The 19,079-nt window shown below is 46.7% G+C and overlaps 1 protein-coding gene across 1 annotated transcript in view; it reads right to left on the bottom strand.

Moving 5' to 3' along the window:
• Window positions 1–19,079, bottom strand: part of TTC4 (tetratricopeptide repeat domain 4) — a 170,017-nt gene that overhangs the window by 108,115 nt on the left and 42,823 nt on the right. The window lies entirely within an intron of this gene.

Below are 19,079 nucleotides of genomic sequence, written 5' to 3'. Positions count from 1 at the left end.
ACATACACACAGGCAATAAATGAGGAACACACACTCAGAGACAAATCCAGGCCAATAGGTTTTGTTATAGAAAAATATATTTTCTTAGTTTATTTTAAGAACCACAGTTTCAAATTCTACATGTAATATCTCATTTGAAAGGTATTGCAGGTAAGTACTTTAGGAACTTTGAATAAACACAGTAACATATATACTTTTTTCATAAAACACAATAAGCTGTTTTAAAAGTGGACACAGTGCAATTTTCACAGTTCCTGGGGGAGGTAAAGTATTGTTAGTTCTTGCAGGTAAGTAAACCACCTACGGGGTTAAGATTGGGGTCCAAGGTAGCCCTCCGTTGGGGGTTCAGAGCAACCCCAAAGTCACCACACCAGCAGCTCAGGGCCGGTCAGGTGCAGAGTTCAAAGCGGTGCCCAAAACGCATAGGCTTCAATGGAGAGAAGGGGGTGCCCCGGTTCCAGTCTGCCAGCAGTTAAGTACCCGCGTCTTCGGAGGGCAGACCAGGGGGGTTTTGTAGGGCACGGGGGGGACACAAGTCCACACAGAAAGTACACCCTCAGCAGCGCGGGGGCGGCCGGGTGCAGTGTGCAAACAAGCGTCGGGTTCGCAATAGGATTCAATGGGAGACCAAGGGGTCTCTTCAGCGGTGCAGGCAGGCAAGGGGGGGGCTCCTCGGGGTAGCCACCACCTGGGCAAGGGAGAGGGCCTCCTGGGGGTCACTCCTGCACTGAAGTTCCGATCCTTCAGGTACTGGGGGCTGCGGGTGCAGGGTCTTTTCCAGCCGTCGGGATTTTAGAGTCAGGCAGTCGCGGTCAGGGGGAGCCTCGGGATTCCCTCTGCAGGCGTCGCTGTGGGGGTTCAGGGGGGACAACTTTGGTTACTCACAGTCTCGGAGTCGCCGGAGGGTCCTCCCTGAGGTGTTGTTTCTCCACCAGTCGAGTCGGGGTCGCCGGGTGCAGTGTTGCAAGTCTCACACTTCTTGCAGGGATTACAGGGGTCTTTAAATCTGCTCCTCTGGATACAAAGTTGCAGTCTTTGTTGAACAGGGCCGCTGTTCTCTGGAGTTTCTTGGTCTCTTGGAAGCAGGGCAGTCCTCTGAGGATTCAGAGGTCGCTGGTCCTGGAGAGAGCGTCGCTGGAGCAGGTTTCTTTAGAAGGCAGGAGACAGGCCGGTAGGACTGGAGCCAAAGCAGTTGGTGTCTTCTTTCTTCTTCTGCAGGGGTTTTCAGCTCAGCAGTCTTCTTCTTCTGTAAGTTGCAGGAATCTGAGTTCCTAGGTTCTGGGGAGCCCCTAAATACTGAATTTAGGGGTGTGTTTAGGTCTGGGGGGTTAGTAGCCAATGGCTACTAGCCCTGAGGGTGGGTACACTCTCTTTGTGCCTCCTCCCAAGGGGAGGGGGTCACATTCCTATCCCTATTGGGGGAATCCTCCATCTGCAAGATGGAGGATTTCTAAAAGTTAGAGTCACTTCAGCTCAGGACACCTTAGGGGCTGTCCTGACTGGCCAGTGACTCCTCCTTGTTATTCTCATTATTTCTCCTGGACTTGCCGCCAAAAGTGGGGGCTGTGTCCAGGGGGCGGGCATCTCCACTAGCTGGAGTGCCCTGGGGCATTGTAACACGAAGCTTGAGCCTTTGAAGCTCACTGCTAGGTGTTACAGTTCCTGCAGGGGGGAGGTGTGAAGCACCTCCACCCAGAGCAGGCTTTGTTTCTGTCCTCAGAGAGCACAAAGGCTCTCACCGCATGAGGTCAAAAACTCGTCTCTCAGCAGCAGGCTGGCACAGACCAGTCAGTCCTGCACTGAACAATTGGGTAAAATACAGGGGGTATCTCTAAGATGCCCTCTGTGTGCATTTTTTAATAAATCCAACACTGGCATCATTGTGGGTTTATTATTCTGAGAAGTTTGATACTAAAATTCCCAGTATTCAGTGTAGCCATTATGGAGCTGTGGAGTTCGTTTTTGACAGACTCCCAGACCATATACTCTTATGGCTACCCTGCACTTACAATGTCTAAGGTTTTGCTTAGACACTGTAGGGGCACAGTGCTCATGCACATATGCCCTCACCTGTGGTATAGTGCACCCTGCCTTAGGGCTGTAAGGCCTGCTAGAGGGGTGACTTACCTATGCCACAGGCAGTGTGAGGTTGGCATGGCACCCTGAGGGGAGTGCCATGTCGACTTAGTAATTTTCTTCCCACCAGCACACACAAGCTGGCAAGCAGTGTGTCTGTGCTGAGTGAGGGGTCCCTAGGGTGGCATAAGACATGCTGCAGCCCTTAGAGACCTTCCCTGGCATCTGGGCCCTTGGTACCAGGGGTACCAGTTACAAGGGACTTACCTAGGTACCAGGGTTGTGCCAATTGTGGAGACAATGGTACATTTTAGGTGAAAGAACACTGGTGCTGGGGCCTGGTTAGCAGGGTCCTAGCACACTTCTTAGTCAAGTCAGCATCAGTATCAGGCAAAAAGTGGGGGGTAACTGCAACAGGGAGCCATTTCCTTACACAAGCCCCCCCCCCCCAGCCCACAGGCCAGGAGACTCAGCCAAAGCTGGGAGAGTCTTCCTAGTCTGTCAGGCGAGGAAGAGTAGAGGAAATAGGCTGGTTTGTTGCAGGGCCTACTCTGCCTCACATCCTCCTGTTCAGGTGATTCCCTCTGGGGAACTGACCCACTTCCACAGTGATAGGACCTAGTCTGAATTGCCTCTTGTCTGTGCTTTTAATGTCTTCACCCATTCTCTCTATTTTGGGGTTAGAGGTATCCACCTCTGCTAATCTTATTTTAGCCAGGGTCACCCCTAGCTTACCCAAAGAGGTTACCCAGAGCTGGAGTAACCCCACCATGACCAACAGGGTCAGGGGGCCTAACTTGCTATTTGGCATGGGGTCTGACCACCATGCCAAGGATAGTGCAGCCGTAAAGGCTAACACCCAGCAGAGGCCACTGACAGCTGTCAGTGCCCAGAACCACACCTTTAGCTCTTCACCTACAAGGGAAGGGGCTAAGTTACAGGCTTCTTTGGGTTCAGGGTGCCTGTCTGATGTATTAGAGTGGGGGGTTACCACATCTTGTAGTAAACACCCTTCTTCCACTCTTTCTTCTGTTAGCTGAGGAGCCACCCACTCAGGCTTAACAGTTGCCTGACTAGCCAGGACTTCTTGAGGGTCAGGTTGGACTTTATCAGTGCCACTGGTGGAGTTCTCCCCTACTGGAGCAGAATCTCCTTGGCTTGCTGGAACCTTGGCTAAAGGTTGTCCACCTTTCCTACTCTGTTTTCTTTTCTTTTTCTTCTGGGGCCTACTTGCAGTTACTGCAGGGGTAGCACCTTCAGAATCCTTGGGAGAGGACTGGCACTGGACCAGTTCCTCTCTTGGGCTCTGACTAACCTCTGGGTAGTCATTTCCAAGGAGACAATCAAGGGGGAGGTCTGTACTGACTACCACCCTTCTCCAGCTAAAAGTCCCACCCACTTCTGTGGGCACAAAAGCCACAGGCCTATCAGTGACCCTGTCTGGGCTAACTCTCACTCTGGCAGTCTCACCTGGGATGTACTGGTTTGAGAACACCAGCCTGTCATGCACAATAGTGTGACTGGCACAAGTGTCTCTCAGGGCAGTGGCTGGGATTCCATTCACCAGTAGGTGGTGGAAGTGTCTACTTCCCTCTGGAATCTCCAACTCACCTGTTGGGCCCTTTTTCCAGTTGAAGGCTATGAAGACCTCCTCATCTGAGGAGTCATCCCCAATTGCTACACTGGTCACCCCATGGATTTTGCTAGGGGGTTTGTTTTTGGGACAAGAAGTGTCCTTGGTGTGGTGCCCTGTCTGTCTACAGTTATGGCACCATGCCTTAGTGGCATCCCAGTTCTTACCCTGGTACCCACCTTTGTTTTGGGTTGTGTCTTGGGGCCCACCCACCTGGTCTGGTTTTTGGGGGCCTACAGAGGACTCTTTTTCTTTGTTTCTAGTGTCACCCACTTTCTCCTGGGGAGGCTTTGTAACCCCTTTCTTTTGGTCACCCCCAGTGGAAGTTTTGGTTACCCTAGTCTTGACCCAGTGGTCTGCCTTCTTTCCCAATTCTTGGGGAGAAATTGGACCTAGGTCTAGCAGATACTAATGCAACTTTTCATTGAAGCAGTTACTTAAAATGTGTTCTTTCATAAACAAATTATAAAGCCCAACATAGTCATGCACTTCATTTCCAGTTACCCAACCATCCAGTGTTTTCACTGAGTAGTCAACAAAATCAACCCAGGTCTGGCTCGAGGATTTTTGAGCCCCCCTGAATCTAATTATATACTCCTCAGTGGAGAATCCAAAGCCCCCAATCAGGGTTCCCTTCATGAGGTCATAGGATTCTGCATCTTTTCCAGAGAGTGTGAGGAGTCTATCCCTAGACTTTCCAGTGAACATTTCCCAAAGGAGAGCACCCCAGTGAGATTTGTTCACTTTTCTGGTTACACAAGCCCTCTCAAAAGCTGTGAACCATTTGGTGATGTCATCACCATCTTCATATTTAGTTACAATCCCTTTAGGGATTTTCAACATGTCAGGAGAATCTCTGACCCTAGTTATGTTGCTGCCACCATTGATGGGACCTAGGCCCATCTCTTGTCTTTCCCTTTCTATAGCTAGGATCTGTCTTTCCAAAGCCAATCTTTTGGCCATCCTGGCTAACTGGATGTCCTCTTCACTGGAGTTATCCTCAGTGATTTCAGAGATGTTGGTCCCTCCTGTGAGGGAAGCAGCATCTCTGACTACTATATTTGGAGACAGGGCTGGAGTGGCCCTGTTCTCCCTAGTTAGGACTGGTAGGTGGGAATTTTCCTCCAAGTCACTATCTTCATCCTCTGTGTTGCCATCCTTAGAGGGGTTGGCCTTTTCAAACTCTGCCAAAAGCTCCTGGAGCTGTAGTTTGGAAGGTCTGGGGCCCATTGTGATTTTCTTTATTTTGCAGAGTGACCTTAGCTCCCGCATCTTAAGATGGAGGTAAGGTGTGAGGTCGAGTTCCTCCACATTCATCTCTGCACTAGACATTATGCTTCTAAAAGTTGGAATACTTTTTAAGAATCTAAAACTAGTTCTAGGTTCTAATTCAAACTTTCACAAACTTTTAAACTCTAAAAGAAATGCTAAACAGGATCTAACACAAGGCCCTAGCAGGTATTTTAAGAATTTAGAAAAATAGCTCAAATTGCAAAAATCAATTTCTAATGACAATTTTTTGAATTTGTCGTGTGATCAGGTATTGGCTGAGTAGTCCAGCAAATGCAAAGTCTTGTACCCCACCGCTGATCCACCAATGTAGGAAGTTGGCTCTGTATGCACTATTTCAAAGTAAAGAATAGTATGCACAGAGTCCAAGGGTTCCCCTTAGAGGTAAGATAGTGGCAAAAAGAGATAATACTAATGCTCTATTTTGTGGTAGTGTGGTCGAGCAGTAGGCTTATCAAAGGAGTAGTGTTAAGCATTTGTTGTACATACACACAGGCAATAAATGAGGAACACACACTCAGAGACAAATCCAGGCCAATAGGTTTGGTTATAGAAAAATATATTTTCTTAGTTTATTTTAAGAACCACAGGTTCAAATTCTACATGTAATATCTCATTTGAAAGGTATTGCAGGTAAGTACTTTGGGAACTTTGAATAATCACAGTAACATATATACTTTTTTCATAAAACACAATAAGCTGTTTTAAAAGTGGACACAGTGCAATTTTCACAGTTCCTGGGGGAGGTAAAGTATTGTTAGTTCTTGCAGGTAAGTAAACCACCTACGGGGTTAAGATTGGGGTCCAAGGTAGCCCACCGTTGGGGGTTCAGAGCAACCCCAAAGTCACCACACCAGCAGCTCAGGGCCGGTCAGGTGCAGAGTTCAAAGTGGTGCCCAAAACGCATAGGCTTCAATGGAGAGAAGGGGGTGCCCCGGTTCCAGTCTGCCAGCAGGTAAGTATCCGCGTCTTCGGAGGGCAGACCAGGGGGGTTTTGTAGGGCACCGGGGGGGACACAAGTCCACACAGAAAGTACACCCTCAGCAGCGCGGGGGCGGCCGGATGCAGTGTGCAAACAAGCGTCGGGTTCGCAATAGGATTCAATGGGAGACCAAGGGGTCTCTTCAGCGGTGCAGGCAGGCAAGGGGGGGCTCCTCGGGGTAGCCACCACCTGGGCAAGGGAGAGGGCCTCCTGGGGGTCACTCCTGCACTGAAGTTCCGATCCTTCAGGTGCTGGGGGCTGCGGGTGCAGGGTATTTTCCAGCCGTCGGGATTTTAGAGTCAGGCAGTCGCGGTCAGGGGGAGCCTCGGGATTCCCTCTGCAGGCGTCGCTGTGGGGCTCAGGGGGGACAACTTTGGTTACTCACAGTCTCGGAGTCGCCGGAGGGTCCTCCCTGAGGTGTTGTTTCTCCACCAGTCGAGTCGGGGTCGCCGGGTGCAGTGTTGCAAGTCTCACGCTTCTTGCGGGGATTGCAGGGGTCTTTAAATCTGCTCCTCTGGATACAAAGTTGCAGTCTGTTGAACAGGGCCGCTGTTCTCTGGAGTTTCTTGGTCTCTTGGAAGCAGGGCAGTCCTCTGAGGATTCAGAGGTCGCTGGTCCTGGAGAAAGCGTCGCTGGAGCAGGTTTCTTTAGAAGGCAGGAGACAGGCCGGTAGGACTGGGGCCAAAGCAGATGGTGTCTTCTTTCTTCTTCTGCAGGGGTTTTCAGCTCAGCAGTCTTCTTCTTCTGTAAGTTGCAGGAATCTGAGTTCCTAGGTTCTGGGGAGCCCCTAAATACTGAATTTAGGGCTGTGTTTAGGTCTGGGGGGGTTAGTAGCCAATGGCTACTAGCCCTGAGGGTGGGTACACCCTCTTTGTGCCTCCTCCCAAGGGGAGGGGGTCACATTCCTATCCCTATTGGGGGAATCTAAAAGTTAGAGTCACTTCAGCTCAGGACACCTTAGGGGCTGTCCTGACTGGCCAGTGACGACTCATTGTTATTCTCATTATTTCTCCTGGACTTGCCGCCAAAAGTGGGGGCTGTGTCCAGGGGGCGGGCATCTCCACTAGCTGGAGTGCCCTGGGGCATTGTAACACGAAGCTTGAGCCTTTGAAGCTCACTGCTAGGTGTTACAGTTCCTGCAGGGGGGAGGTGTGAAGCACCTCCACCCAGAGCAGGCTTTGTTTCTGTCCTCAGAGAGCACAAAGGCTCTCACCGCATGAGGTCAGAAACTCGTCTCTCAGCAGCAGGCTGGCACAGACCAGTCAGTCCTGCACTGAACAATTGGGTAAAATACAGGGGGTATCTCTAAGATGCCCTCTGTGTGCATTTTTTAATAAATCCAACACTGGCATCATTGTGGGTTTATTATTCTGAGAAGTTTGATACTAAAATTCCCAGTATTCAGTGTAGCCATTATGGAGCTGTGGAGTTCGTTTTTGACAGACTCCCAGACTATATACTCTTATGGCTACCCTGCACTTACAATGTCTAAGGTTTTGCTTAGACACTGTAGGGTCACAGTGCTCATGCACATATGCCCTCACCTGTGGTATAGTGCACCCTGCCTTAGGGCTGTAAGGCCTGCTAGAGGGGTGACTTACCTATGCCACAGGCAGTGTGAGGTTGGCATGGCACCCTGAGGGGAGTGCCATGTCGACTTAGTAATTTTCTCCCCACCAGCACACACAAGCTGGCAAGCAGTGTGTCTGTGCTGAGTGAGTGGTCCCTAGGGTGGCATAAGACCCTTAGAGACCTTCCCTGGCATCTGGGCCCTTGGTACCAGGGGTACCAGTTACAAGGGACTTACCTAGGTGCCAGGGTTGTGCCAATTGTGGAGACAATGGTACATTTTAGGTGAAAGAACACTGGTGCTGGGGCCTGGTTAGCAGGGTCCCAACACACTTCTTAGTCAAGTCAGCATCAGTATCAGGCAAAAAGTGGGGGTAACTGCAACAGGGAGCCATTTCCTTACATTGTACAGCATGGATTCGCTTAACGTCAGACTTCTTTGGTTAGGTAATCATGTAATATATTGTCTTTGATAGACGGCTTCAAGATATATTTAGCTTTCTGAGCGTAAATAGGCGTTGCACACAGGAAAGGCAATGCTGAAGGAACAGACTGAGGTACGGAGAGAAAGACAATTGTAGTTTTAAGTACTCAGTGCAGATAGAAGATGCATGTTTTCCTTCTTAGGAATTTTGTGATACTTCCATTAGTTTCCTAGATGCTTACAGCAATTACTAATTGACAGAGCGAACAGGGTGGCTTTTTGGCTTGCTGTAAGGCACAGACACGTTAAACAGATTTGTTTAATTGGAAGCTGTAGAAACCAAAAAGGTGTTTGTGATAGCAAACAAGGGAATGTGCCCTTGGGGTAACAACTAATCCCATATCTAATAAGTTCACATAGGGGTTTGGTTGACTGAGTGCAGATTGTTGGGGAGGGGGAGAGAAAGAGGGATGGGACTTGCTAACCTTTACTGGTTTACTATACATGGTAGAGCCAGAGGAGGACATTCAACTTGAGGATTTGGGTGAGCCTCTAGAGGGCTAATCAGGATTCTGGTGGTGGAATAAACCCAAGAGGGTTTATGCCTATAAACTACCTACCTAGGACAAAACATGGGTGATTCCACTGATTGCTGGGTCGACCAAAAAGGGTGAAAAAGGGTGAAAATGGATGAATGAAACAGATGACAAAACCTCAACACATGTCAAACTCACCACCTATGTCAAGTGTAAGGAGGTGCCTTCTGGGCCGCGATCCCATCCGGGAATCCCATTTTAAATGATGCAACAGCAACTAAGAGGAGTTCACCCCTCATGACCCTCACAAGGCCATGCCTGGTAGACTTTAGGAAAGACTGACAGTTTGTTGATGGTTGTTCTTTTGCAGTTTCAAAATGGCCTAGAAAGCGACATCAGTCAACTGAACATAGACAAACAGGGTCTGGTACCACACTGAGCTCAGAAGAGAAGATTACGCACACCCTGTCAGAGACCAGTGGGGCGATAACATGTATAGTACCTCGGGAGTCACAACTTAAGTCACTTTTAGAAAAGTGCAAAGATCGGGAGAACATATCACAGCAGGACAATAGCAAGAAAAAATATTTGAAAGGGGAAATGAAAGAATAAGACAAAATTGGCTGTGTGAAATCCCTGATCAGAAACATTCTGGGAAAAGTAATGTTGCTCATGATAACCCTAGATAGAGTGTATAGAGTGGGTTGTAAAAATCATCCAACAAAGCAAAAGATCATATGGGAGATATTGTATCTAAACTACTGCCCTTCCCAGTCAGAAAGCAAAGTTTAAGAGCAGGCACATCACATGATAAGATCTTCTTCAAGGGAAGTCACATACAATACTACCAGGACTGAGCAGCGAACATACTGCTGAAGAGCCAGGTGCATCATTCTGTATCTGTACTTTTTGGTATGATACGGATGAATCTTCCCAGATGAAATGTAATTAAGATAAAAGGAATTATATCACAGTAAGGTCAGTAGCTTCAGCTACGGTCTGACAGGTATTAGAGAAGAGGAGGAAAAAGAGAGCAGGTTGGACTACAGGGACAAGAAGAACTGCTCACGTCAGGAGCAAGAGGTCTTGCATAATGAAAGACTTTATGGAGTACCCTTATACTGAGCTATAAGGAACTGAAGCATGACACCACTAGATAGGACAAAGGAAGAGTCACAAGAGACGGCCAGAACACCTCACAGCAGTACAGTATGAAAGGCACTCCCAGAAGCCCCTCAAAGCTTAGGGTGTTAAACAGGATTTCTGCTTTTAGAGACGTGGGACAAAACAACAATATTGCTGACTGATATGAAGAACGCAGATATTGGTAAGGAGGTGGTGACTTTAGTTACGAGTCCAAGCAGGACTACATTTTGAGTAGGTACCAGAGATGCAAAACTTGGCTTACATTCTAGCAAAACCAAATGTCAAGTAAAACATACCAAGCAGACAAAGGGGTAGTATTATAGGCCTAAGGTTACAAATCTCTGTGGCTGCTCTTTAACCTTTATATTGCTACGCTTAAAGTAAGTTGGTTCATGCTCTATACAGGAGCATTGGGGTGCAGGGTGGAGCAATTTGTAGTTTCTCCCAGGCTAGCACAACCAAAAAAGCTACAATGTGTGGTTGATTAACAGACTAAAAAGTGACTCACCCTCCTAGAGACAAACACAGCACAAATGACTCTAGTCAAAGATTTTACGATAAAGGAAATAAATCAGATCATATCCTAGCAAGCCAATGGTATTTCATCAGGATAGGACCGGTATATTAGAACTCTGCTGCACAGTGGCGAGGGAGAAAAGGCAAAGGTGGAAAAATTTAGACCGTTCGATCCACTCCTGAATACTAAATGAGATTTTAAAAAAAGAGGACGACGGGTCCGAGTAATTAGTGGGTTCCAACTTCCCCTCCACCCCCAGTGACTCTTGCCAACACAACAGAATGATAAACAAGATAGAACTGTAGAACAGAAGGAAGTCAGGGGAGCAATACATTCCCACGCGTCTGGGAAGTCCTAGGGCACAAAAAGATTCAACAGAGTTTTATAACTAATTCATGGGGATTCTAACAGGGATCCCAGCAGTGCTGTTTAATACCTTGATGGTGGAATCGTGGTCACAAACACTTTAGCAGAGGTATATATTACACTCATTCCAAACCGATGAATAGTCCTAGGTAATTTAAATTGTAAAGGCTAATCGAACTGTTCAATGTAAACATGAATCTCTTCACTAGAGTTCTTACCTCAAGATTAGGCACACACATGCCAGGTGTAGAGGTCTCTGACTAATCGGGATGTATTAATTTAAAGGCAAACACATAATGACGTTCGAAGAACAGCCTTTATGATAGAAAAAGTGCCCAAAGAGGTTCACAGTGATACTCACTGTTTTGCATGCTGAAAAGTCTTTCAATCAGGTGGTATTGGGTTCCCGGAGTTCAGTCCTAAAGTGTTTGGGTTCTAGTTAGAGATTTAGGGATTGGGTAATAGCCAACTACTATGCGCCAGTGGTAAGTGTAATGGCAAATTGATTCAGATTCAAATTGGTTCCTATATTTGGCAAGCCTGGACCTTGGGAGATACCACCAAGCAACCCAGCTAAGATTACTACAAGTATGGACAATGAGAAAAATGGATAAAGAAAATGGACCCACGTGGATAAGGCTGTGGATGCATAGATATTACAGGGCCTTTTCTGGTTACCCATGCCAGTCCAAGAGTACATGTGCCAAAGCCATCGCAAGCAGAATGATACTGGCATGGGATGTGGTATCGATCCTCTTCGGTTTGAATACTTTCCCATCCCGAACCATGAGAATCACAAACTCACAAGCTGTCAGTGATCAGTCATTTTGAAATGGAAGGAGGCTGACTGCCATACCATAAAATACATGTTTCATAAAGGGAACATTAAGCTATCTGCCTAATGTTTAAAAAAAAAAAAAAATACTGGATTAGCAAACTAGATTGTTTAAGTTACAACCAGCTAGGTCACGGGTGCTGCACTTGATTAAAGCAACACCCTTCATATAATTTGTTATGAAGTGTAACACTTCAAAGGGAGGGGGGATACTAAACATACATAAGCAGTTGAAGGAGGGGGAGATGAACCAGAAGTGGCACTGTCAAGTACCAGGGACCATGCAATTGGTAGAGAGATCGAGGAGTATGAAACCTTTGGTGAGATGTCCTCTGGGGACATAGAAGTATTGTACACCGATAGCAATGCTGGAAGCTTATGTTCAACTGGTCTCTAACACGGCACTGCAAAGACTCAGTCATATACCTGGATGCCTCAGATGAATGTTGGAGATGTAGGATATAAAAATGGAACAAAATCCTTAAGGTTAAAATGATTCTGAAAAGGGCATGCGTGTTTCCACTTTTGAAGTCTGCTGCTGCATTAAGTACCAGTAGACCTATCTTTCTATTCATCTTTAATGCTAAAATAGTGGAGACAGAAGTCCATTCCCAAATTTCTTCCTTGATAATTGAAAATGTATTACTTGATACCGATCAGTAAAAAGTTTGACCTTTTCACAGAAGTAAGATAGCTCGGGTTGTTGTCCAGGAGGAACTGTGCATGATTTGTGTCATGGATGTATAGCAGCTTTGATTCTACTCGATCTCTTTCTGGCGTGATACCATGACTCAGGCAGATTAGAATGCCTGCCTATCGCTCCTTCCCAATTAAACTGTCCTGCGATGTGCCACAGGGCTCTTCCTTAAGCCTACCTTAATTCAGTCTTTAGGTAGCTCCTCCAACCAGGCTCATAAGATCCTTTAGGCTGTCCCACATGCGCCGCACTGATGATACACAGCTGATATTAGGCTGTACAGACTCCTCAACTGGCACAGAATACATTTTGGACATGCTTCATAGCACTTACCAACTGGATGAGACAACTGCCTAAAAGTTAACACTGACAAGACAAACATAGTTGTTCTGGGAGGCATCCTCCTAGTGGCCTGACACTTTGGGTCAAAGCCATATTCCTTATAAAATGGTGGAAAACTTGAGTGTCCATTTCAATGGCGTGGTACTGTTTCAACTTCAAGTGACTAAAGTTTCTGCTTCATGTTTTTGGCACCTGCTCTGAATAAAAAACTCCCTTTTCTGCCTGACCATACTGACTTAAATATCATGTTGTCTTGCATCTAGAACAACCTGTTCCCAGAGTTCAACTTCTTCAACTGGCTCAAAATGCACCAGTCCAACTTTTGCTTAACCTACGATATACGTTGTCTACTTATGGTCACCATTAAAAATTCTGACTGCCTTTTCCACAAACAATCCGTGTTTAAGGGTTTTTGCATCTGTTTCAAGGCACTGCATAATAAAGGGTCTTCCTTTTTTCAGCAACTTTTTAACTTCCATGTTCCAGTCCAGCCAGAGCCATCATTTAGTGATAAATAAGGTGTTGAAGGGGAACTAAGGTAGTCTCACCCTTTTCTCAGGTGACAGTGCTTTGGAAATCTTTGCCAGACAATCTTCGACCAACTATTCGAATTTCAGGAAAGCTTTAAAAACCTGGCTCTTTCAGCACGGATCTCTTTTAAGTTTAGGAGTTAGGTTCACATCAGGTTTTGATGCCTGTTTGGTAATTGTGCACTTCAAAATAAATACATAAACAAATGAATAAAACATAACAAATTAATGCACTATTATGCTTACTCCCTACCCACTCGATTTCTATATGCACATAGGTAACAACCATTAGCAAAGCGATAGGTCTCGCCTATGCGATTGTGTTTTAGCCATGTTGTACACCAGTGTGGCTGCTGTTCGGCATAGCTAAAAGTTGGTGGCATGGGGTGGGGTATATTGAAGTGGAGTAGTCTTGGGTGTAGTGGAATAGGAAATGTTGGGGGTAGAGTGAAGTGGGGTACGTTGGCCTAGAGTAGAGTGAGGGTAGAGTGGGGTGGATTGGGGTATATTGGAGTGGGGTAGATTAACGTGGGGGAGTTGGGTAGATGAGCATGGTAGATTGGAGTAGAGAGGGTAGATTGGAGTAGAATGGGGTAGACTGGAGTGGAGTATGGTAGATTAAAGTAGATTGGGGTAGATTAGAGTGGGGTAAATTGGAGTAGGGTAGATTGGAGTGGACTGGGTTAGACTGGGCTGGGATAAACTGAAGTGGAGTAGATTGGGGAAGAGTGGAGTCAGTGGATTGGGATAGATTGGAGTGGGGTAGATTTGGGTGGAGTGAAATAGATTGGAGTGGAGTGGGGAAGACTGGCGTGCAGCAGGGTGGAATGGAGTTGGATAGCGTGGTATAGGGTAGATTGGGATGGGGTGGAGTAGACTGAAGTGTGGTAGATTGGGGTGGAGTAGATTGGGTTAGTGTGGGGTACACTGGAGTGGAGTGAAGTAGACTGAAGTACAATAGTTTGGGGTGGAGTGGGGTAGAGTAGAGTGGAGTGGGGTAGATTGGGGTAGAGGGGGTTAGTTTGGGGAAGAGTGGGGTGGGGTTGGATAGATTGGAGTAGAGCCAAGTTTGGCGTAGAGTAAGATAGACTGGAGAACACTGGAGTGTAGTGGGGTAGACTGAGTGAATTAGAGTGAAACTGATTGGAATTGAGTGAGGTAGACTGGAGTGGGATGAATGGAGTGGGGTAATTTGGAGTGGGGTAGATTGGAGTTGACTACAGTGGGGTAGGCTAGTGTGGGGTGGGGTAGCTCGGGGTATAGTGGAGTGAGATATATTGAGGTAGTTTGGAGTGGAGTGTGGTAGACTGGAGTGGAGTAAGGTAGACTGGATTGGAGTGGGGTAGATCAGGGTAGAGTGGAGTGAGATATACTGCAGTAGATTGGGGAAGAGTGGAGTACAGTGGATTTAAGTAGACTAGTGTAGTGTGGGGTAGATTGGAGTGGGTTAGACTGGAGTGACATAGGAGTGGATTAGATTGCTGTAGACTGGAGTGGAGTAGGCTGGAGTGGAGTTCGATAGAGTGGTGTGGGGTTGATTGGGATGAGGTAGGTTGAGTGGCACATGTTAGATTAAAGTGAAGTGGAGTGGGGTAGACTGGGGTAGAGTGAAATGGATTATGGTAGACTGGGGTAGAGTGGAGTGGGTAGACTGGGTATAGTGGGGTGGAGTATATTAGGGTGGAGTAGCCTGGGTGGATTGAGTGGGTAGATTGGAGTGGGGTAGACTGAGTGGGGCAGAGTGGAGTTGGACAGAGTGGAGTGAGATAGATTGGGGAAGAGTGGAGTGGGATACACAGGAGTGGAGTGAAGTGGAGTAGATTGGAGCTGGATTAGAGTAGAGTAAATTGGAATGGAGTGAGGTAGATTGGAGAGGGGCAGACTGAAGAGGGATTATTGGAGTGGAGTATGGTAGACTGGAGTGAAGTAGGGTAGGGTGGGGTAGATTGGAGTGGAGGAGATGGGGTAGATTGGACAGGAGTAGACTGGAGTAGGGTAGATTGAGGTGGAGTTGGATGGGGTAGATTGGAATGAGGTGAGAGGAGAGCAGTTGGATAGATTGCAGCAGAGTGGGGTAAATTGGAATGGGGTGGATTGGAGTGGATTTGGGTAGACTGGACTGGGGTACAATGGAGTGGGGTGGATTGCAGTAGAATGGAGTGGGGTAGCTTGGAGTGGATTTGGGTGGAGTGGGGTAGACAGGAGCAGAGTGCAATAGATTGGGGTGGAGTGGGGTGGGGTGGAGTGGGGTAGAGTGGGGTGGGGTTGGTTGGGGTAGATTGAGTGGAGTGGGATAGATTGGACTGGATTAAAGTAGCTTGCCATGGAGTGGGGTAGATTGGAGTGGAGTGGGGTAGAGTGGAGTTAGTAGACTGGACTGGAGTGGATTGGGTTATAGAAGGGTAGAATGGGTTAGAGCGGGGTAGACTGGGTTAGAGCGGGGTAGAGTGGGGTAGATTGGAGGTGTGTGTAGCAGATTGGGGTGGAGTAGGGTGGGTAAATTGGAGTGTGGTAGATTGGAATGGAGTAGGGTAGACTGGAGTGGAGTGGGGTAGAATAGACTGGAGTAGACTGGGGTAGATAGAAGCGAAGTGGGATAGACTGGGGTACATTGGAGCGGAGTGGGATAGATTGAGTTGAGTGGGGTAGACAGGAGTGGGGTAATTAGAGTGGAAGGGCATGGAGTGGAGGGACGAGTTGTGTCAGAGGAAGCGGCATATATTGGAGTGGCGTGGAGTTAAGTAGTGTGTCGCAGAGTATCTTACAGTGAAGGGGCATAGAGTGTAGTGGCATGTTATAGAGTGGAGTCTCGTAGAATGGAGTGGTGTGGCGTGGAGTGGAAGGGCATAGAGTGGAGTGGCTTAGTGTGGAATATGCATGATGTGGTAGTGCACTACCATTATAGAAACACATTTCAAATAAAATACCCATCACATTAGCACCAAAATATGACTTTACTGCACATAAATATCAATGTGTGCAAATGTTATCATCTAGTGTATTGATGTGTTTTGAACGTATTCAAATATTGGTTTCCACCAAACTTCAGAATTGCAAAAAAAAGTGCTACATTTGTACTCATTCTGATATATTTTAAAACATCACCACAGTTAATTTTTTTCTGTTGTGTATTAGAAAAATAGAACATCCCTTCTTGTCTTACATGGGTACTCAACAGAATTGTCACATAAATTCTCTCACTTTGAAGTCAGAGAAAGAAAAATAAACACCAAGCTCCCTCGAAGAGAGAGAATGACATTTGACTTCTGTCTTTGAATGCACAGCAAATGTGACAAGATGAGGACCAGATTTAAAGGCCTGTTTACAGAAAGTTTGTGGAAGAATACAGTAATGGTAAGCAACGGGTGGAATGCATTCCTAGGTCAGCTTTCTGAATGTCCCCAAGATGTCTAGCAAACCAGACAGCTACACTGTCTGGTAGGCTTCGAACTAAAAACTGAGTTATGAGACATTTCACCTGAATGTGGGTCTCCTATCATCTCCCTAGTTTAATGAACATGTTCTTCAGCTTTTCGATGCCTGCTTTAGTGGAGCCTGCATTACCAGTTCTATCTAATGTGGAGTTTCACACTAAATTAAGATGTAGTCCCCAATATCTGGTCCACCACAATGTCTAACATTATGTCAGTGATACGAATCATGAGGAATTTCTTTTGGGAAGTGTTGAGGTATCCATGATCATTTGAGTTACCATTTTCCCTTCCAATCAGTCACAAGTAAAATGGATCTATCCTGTAGGGCTCTCCTTAGGTTGCACAGGTTGAAGATCATCTCTTCGTAAGACTGCAACCCCTGCGGTTTCAAAGGTATTCAAAGTCCAGATCGTCTGTTGATATGCCTTGTGTTTTATGGAATGCCTTCATTCGCGAGAAGTAGATGTCATATCTGGGCTCATAGCTGCAAGACAGTATCTTCTGGGTTTTGTTTGTGACCTGAGGCTCTTCACTTTCAAAGATATTGACTTAAATGTATATAGTTCTGAAGTACACCCTCACCCTGGAATCGCCCCACCTTCCAAAGTGTTCCCCTCATTTAAGCCTACAGGAAAATGACAACTAACCCGCACCCCAGAGGATAAAGTTGCCCTGAAGAACAAGAAAGTGGCAATAACTAGTCTTGTTGATTGTAAAAGAACCTATGCCCAAACCCCTAAAAGGTATAAGGGCCAGCTCAACTCTGTCAAACCTCTGAACCTCTGTTGTATTGGAGCCCTAACTTACTCCTTCATCCAGAAGAAAAACATTAGACCTCCATTTGAGTAATCAATGCTCCAGTGCAGTATGGTCCATTATAGTAAATCACAATTACCCTGAGGTTCTTACCGATTGCCTAAATTGGAGAATATCAAGTTAGTGACATCAGATGGGAGTCAATAACTCATTCAATATAGCAATCATTCAATATAGCAAACTCTACTTTCCAGCCTGTGGTTGAGTCATCACCTTGGTAAGGAGGCATCTTCATTTTGTTTAACACTGACTTGGTTTTCTATTTAAAGTTATGCTGTCTGCCATGTCTTTAGTTGCCATGAACAGAAGCCCTTACTCAGTTCTTCTGCATTCCTCCTTCTTGCTCCTCACTTTCTTAACACTTTGGTTCCTGGACCTGCTATGTCTTTTGTGTAAGAGGGAAGGGGAACACCTTCAAGACAGCATTTTCGCTGCTTAGTTTAGGAGTTCTTCACCCTCACTCTTGAGCACTCTCCTGAGAGCCACCAGCATAACTCTGTGCGTAGCTGCTAGTACTTTGATGCTCATCTCATCCCTGCCCCACCTGGGAAATGGGCAGTAGTTGGGCCACTGCGTTCATGACTGATACCCAAGGGGGACTGCATATTACAAGATCATGGCCTATTGCTGCTCTGGTCCCCTCACCACCATGGGCTGTTACACCAGTTTGATTCAAGCACAAGTGACTTTTTGTTTGCGGCATGTATCAGCCATGCTTCATCCAGATCTCCCCTCTCCTCACTCACAATGCCAGCAGCCCCTACTGGATGAGTGCAACATCCTAACACTGTCAACAAAGGGCTATTTCTTCTTCTTTTAATATTTCAGAAACCATCTGAAAGATATACTCCAAACCACACACAATTTCATGTAGGACCAAATGTCAAATTACTTTTAGGTTTGTTGTAAATCTATTGAGAAGTTTTTGCAGTGCAGGTGTGCATATATTTCTGTGAGGATTTTGAAAAGGAAACACATTTTAGACCACACCTATTATTGTTGACCTCTGTAACCAATCTTCAAGAAATGTTTAAAAAAAAAAAAGGTGGAAAAAAATGTTATTGAAAGTTTCATCACGGAGGATTCAAGTTACTAACCAATTAAAATATTTTTCAGTTGACTAAGCAATGAAACCTTAATTACAGAGCTACTGTTACCAAATCTGTTATTTATATATCCAAACATACACAACTTACAATGTTGGCTGGTAATTGCTAAGAAACTAGCATCTTTTTACAGTTACCAGAATGCACCGGGGCAAAAAAATAAGACAGTATACGCTACTTAAATCTGCAGTGGGAGGACAGGACACACACCTAGTGCTGCGAGAAAAGTAAGAAGGGATACTTCTTGTTCAGGCGTTCGGGTGCGGTGTACTGGTTAGTGGAGTACCCTTGAAGAAGAGAAGAGACAACAACGGATTGGAGTCAGTATTCACAGGACAGGAACTGCTGCTGCCTGACAAGTTGAGCCGAGCAGAGCAGAGTAGAGCAGTGGAGCAGCGGAACAGTGGGAGAGAGGAAAGCCTTCAGCGTCCGTGTTCGGATCCCCGTTGAAAGGGAGGGGACAGGAGGGAGAGACGAGGTAAGGCAAGAGGGTTGAGGGCTGAGGGGCTGTGAGAAGTGCAGGGTGGTAGTCACGTTGGTGTGTGGGGGAGGGGGCTGGAGAGGTGTCAGGCCGGGTTGCCCTGTGTGGTCACAGGGGGTGTCTGTGGCCTCAGGACGAGCAGGACTTACCAGGCGGGGGTGCTTTGTGGGCCCACTTACTCACTCACCCACCCGTCTGGCTTGTTGTCCTGCTGTTGCATTGGCATCTGTGCCCTGCCTCCCTCCTTGCTCCCCCATTTCCTCCTGCTCGACTCCGCCCTCTCTGCCCCCCACTCCTCG

This window comes from Pleurodeles waltl, chromosome 4_2, assembly GCF_031143425.1.
Source record: "Pleurodeles waltl isolate 20211129_DDA chromosome 4_2, aPleWal1.hap1.20221129, whole genome shotgun sequence".
In the NCBI taxonomy this organism is placed as follows: domain Eukaryota; kingdom Metazoa; phylum Chordata; class Amphibia; order Caudata; family Salamandridae; genus Pleurodeles; species Pleurodeles waltl.
This window is presented reverse-complemented; position numbering and strand designations above follow the sequence as displayed.